Source organism: Lathyrus oleraceus, chromosome 2 (assembly GCF_024323335.1).
Source record: "Lathyrus oleraceus cultivar Zhongwan6 chromosome 2, CAAS_Psat_ZW6_1.0, whole genome shotgun sequence".
Lineage (NCBI taxonomy): Eukaryota > Viridiplantae > Streptophyta > Magnoliopsida > Fabales > Fabaceae > Lathyrus > Lathyrus oleraceus.
In genome coordinates this window covers 275,364,229-275,368,637 of record NC_066580.1, presented here as the reverse complement: position 1 = coordinate 275,368,637, position 4,409 = coordinate 275,364,229, and the positions used below count along the sequence as shown (strand labels likewise).

General features: G+C 38.7%; 1 long non-coding RNA gene across 1 annotated transcript; it reads right to left on the bottom strand.

Annotated features, from left to right (window-relative positions):
- Positions 1–548: 548 nt before the first annotated feature.
- LOC127119134 (uncharacterized) lies at positions 549–1,563 on the bottom strand. Its single transcript, XR_007802653.1, has 2 exons — positions 1,109–1,563; positions 549–812 (listed from the first exon to the last, which is right to left on the bottom strand). It is a non-coding gene; the product is annotated as an uncharacterized LOC127119134 (long non-coding RNA).
- Positions 1,564–4,409: the final 2,846 nt, after the last annotated feature.

The window sequence follows — 4,409 nt, the reverse complement described above, 5'->3', positions numbered from 1 at the left end:
TTTTCATTTTTAATGGTTTCGAATTTTAAATTAAGTTGTAATTGATTTTATTATAATTGGATTTTAAAATTAATTTGACTTGTTTTTTTATTATTCTAATTGGATTGATTACTTCATTTAGATTAGATATCCAATATCCATTTTACAAAACAATATCTACATCCAACTTATCCATTTAGAGGTCCAAAATCCAATAAGCATTTAGATATCCATTTAGTCACCAATATCCGCTTTTGAATTCAAGCCCATAACATCCGAACATTCATCCAATTCAATTAACTTGCAATGCAACTTTTAACACTTCAATATTTTAACCATTTAAAACTATTCCATTAACCTTTTTAAAATAAAACCTTTACTTACATGGAAAATTCTATCACAAACTTGAAAAACCATTTAAATTTAAACTTAAATCAATTAACATTCAAGTCCATCTTAAGTTAATTGTCAAAAGTAGCAATCCATCCATATTCATTCATGATTAATTTCACATTAACCCAAACATCATATTCAAACCTTTTCCAATTCCATAAACTTTCCATTACTAATTTCAACATAAATATATTCAATACCATTTATTAAAACATTCATTACACTTTCAAAGTTCTATAATCCATATTCCATACTCCTTTCAATTACACTTCATTACAAATATTAAATCCCCATTACTCAATCAAAATCACATTAACCTAAACTATCATGAGTAACTCAAAAGCCTTCCAAATATCTTCAAGCCACAACAATTCCATCATTCATGTGCAACCTCATTACAGCATCACAAATGGTACGGAATCCCACACGCCATCAATGACCTGCATCAACATAAGCATTACAGTAGAAGCATTAACAATCCCAATCTGCATGATCATAAGTGCATAACCAATCCTTTCTTCATTAACACTCGAACCTGCGAAGCCGAATAAGCTAACAATAATGCAGAGAACTACAATTAACTTAAGAACTAACTTCACACTGATATACTAACAGAAGCAGGAATACATCAATAGTATACTACATGACACCTGCAAGCATAATAGTTTACAAACCCTGCATCTAACAGTTCAGAAGCATACTACATGACATTTGCACCCTCGGAACAGAGTCATACCTATGAAGTGACCATCATCATCGATACTCTCTTCCGGTATGTATATCGCGCACCCTCGCTTTACCTTTTAATATGCAATGTTTTGGACTACTTTCACCTGCAAGAAATTGTTTGGCGCATCTGAATACGTGGTTGAAATCACGGTCGCCGGAAGCTGACGATCCGAATTAGATGAAGGCTCAAGATTGCGTTTCGCTGCGTCTGAAGGGAGTTGGTGATGGAGAATTTGAAATGCGATTGGATGACCATTGTCCGTCGTACGGTTCGCCGCGTGAGGATTTGGAATTTGAAAGGATGATGAAAATCATGGCGCAATAACTACAACGGTCTTGTACGCCAACGAGACGCGATAGATGCTGAGGCCAAACGCGTTGCATTTCTGTGGAAGCGTTTCTGGTGGAGAAGTGCTTTTCTTTGCATCGTTTTTCAACACCTCTTATCCGTGGCGGTTTGGGCTTCAGGCCCAAACACTTTTTCCTGAACACACTCCCTTCGTGATCCATGGCACCCCCTTAGTCCGGATTCTGGTGGCTAGGCTTCAGGCCTGGATGTGTGGGCTTGCGCAATCCATTGCCATTCGCACCACAGTTCTAGGTTCTGCACCCTTTTCTTTTTAATTCTTGGTAATTTATTTAATCAGGGTTTAGAATTACGATTAGTTCATTTTAATTAAATTGATTAGGATAATCAGTTCTAGGTTCTGCATCCTTTTCTTTTTAATCATATGATTTATTTTTAATCAGAGGAATTTTTAGAGTCCTATTTGCAAATATTTGAAAGTATTAATCATTCAGACATATATGGAAATATCACATCAATAATATTTGCAAAATATTTTACACCAAAGAAGTACAGTCTTGGTAACCAAATACAATACAAGAGAGAAGGGAAATGAATATTCTATGGAACCCTAGAAGCAATCATCTAAAACTCTGGAGTCTAGAAGATAAGCTGCACGAAGCCTCTTCACCTCCCTCTCATAGGCTGCCTCCATATCTGCCTTCTCTTTGGCGAGTCGATCATACTTCCTCTTCCAAACCTTGGAAGACTGAGGAAGAAGAGAAGTCACCACATCATCAGGCTCATCGATAACCTGATGCTCAAGAAACTCTATCAATGCATCCTTATCTCTAAGCTGCTGAAGTAGCTCCTCTCTTTCACGGATCCAAGCACGTGAACGGTCTTCGTCTCTCAACTCCTCTACTCCTTGGTCGGGGAGGGTTGAAGGCCCAGCCACAACCAAAGATGTAGGTCTCGGATACTCGTAAGGCATAAGGTATTCGGAAGCTCTCCTTCTAACCCACAAGGTATAGGGTTCCAAAGCAATACAGTTCTTCGGACCAAGCTCTTTCCTTCCCTTTCTATGGATCTTGCGCCAAGCGCGAACCATCCCGCCCTTCAAGCCTTGGGGATCTTTACCCTCCTGGAAGAACACACCTTCTAACATAATGTTATTAGGTTTATCCTTTAGGGGGAACCCAAGCTGACGACGTGCCAAAATAGGGTTGTAGTTAATCCCACCACACGTACCAAGAAGAGGCACATTGGAGAATTCACCACAAGAGTCGATAATCTGCACACCATCATACACACAGTTGTACCAAAAGATATCATCATTAGTGAGAGACATAAGTCTCGTGGACCACCGTAGACATCCTTTGTTCTCCTTGAAGGCGACCATCTGCGGCAAGTGCGAAATAAACCACTTGTACAACAGAGGCAAACAGCACACAATGGTACCACCACCCTTTGCATTCCTCATATGCAAAGAAAAGTAAGTGTCACCCAACAGAGTCGGAACGGGATTAAGAGTAGAGAAAATCCTAATAGCGTTCACATCCACAAACTTGTCGATGTTGGGGAATAACACTAGCCCATAGATGAGAAGTACAAATATGGCCTCAAAGGCGTCCTCACTCATGGCCTTCCCATATAAAGTAGCTTGAGCGATGAGGAACTCAGAAGGGAGACCTTGAATTCCACCTTTGGTAGTCATATGAACACCAACCAGAGATTCATCTATATGCAACATATCAACTATCTCTTGAGAAGTAGGAACCCTATCTAAGCCACTGAATGACAACTGATCTAGGATAGGTATACCCACAAGATAGGCATACTCTTCAAGCGTGGACAAAAGCTGGAAATCCGGAAATGTGAAGCAACAATACAAGGGATTATAGAACTGCACCAATACACTCATCAATCCTTCGTTCACTTGAGTAGCCAGAATAGATAGAAGCTTCCCATGACGAGCATTGAAATCCAAGGGATCTAATACATATGATGTCAAATTCCTTAACTCTTTCAAGTCGGGTTGTCTGAAACTGTACTTCTTCGTATTCCTTCTTTGTCTATCCATGTCTGAAAATTTGCAAATAGACCTCTTAAGTTCCTTGAAAATTTTCTAATTATTAATGATATGGATGCAAATGGGTGCATGAATGCATGGATGCAACAATCACACTCAAGGATCAAGCAAAGCACACCACACAAAGGTCATGGGAGGGATCAAGTCATCCTTAATATCAATCATTCATTTTGGTGGATTATGGTTTACACCTTATCAACACCCAAGTTCCATTGATATTAAGGATACACAAGAACGGATCAACCATGAATCAAGGGTTTGTTGCAAGTTGAAATTCTGGTATCAGATATAAGATATTGAAGGTAATGTTACGACACTGATATCTGTCAACAAACAATGGATAAATAAACATAATGGTAAAGCAAATAACACAAGCAATTGTTAACCCAGTTCGGTGCAACTCACCTACGTTTGGGGGCTACCAAGCCAGGAAGGAAATTCACTAAAATAGAATTAGTTCAAAGACTATCCGTACACTTCAATAAGTTACATTCTTTCTCACCTAATCTCTACCCGTGCAACTTCTACCTAAGCACTCTTAGATATGAGAACCCACTCACTTCCCTTACAATCACACACCAGTGATTTTAAACAACAATCCCTTGTGAAAAGAAAATACTTTTCAATTACACACTCTTGATTTTACTTCACAGTTTCAATCAAGAAGACACACTCTTGATCTTGCTTCAAAGCATAGATCAAGAAGACACACACTTGATCTTGCTTCACAGCTTTGATCAAGTAGACACACACTCTTGCTTAACAGCTTTAGAGTGACAAATTACAACCACAAATCAGTCCAATTCAATCATCAATAGATGACTTGAATGACCTACAAGTCTTACGACTAAACAGACACAAACCCTAGCTCTCTCTCTATATTTCGCTCAGTGTTGGTTGTGTGTTCAAACAGGTTTCTAAGTCCCTTTT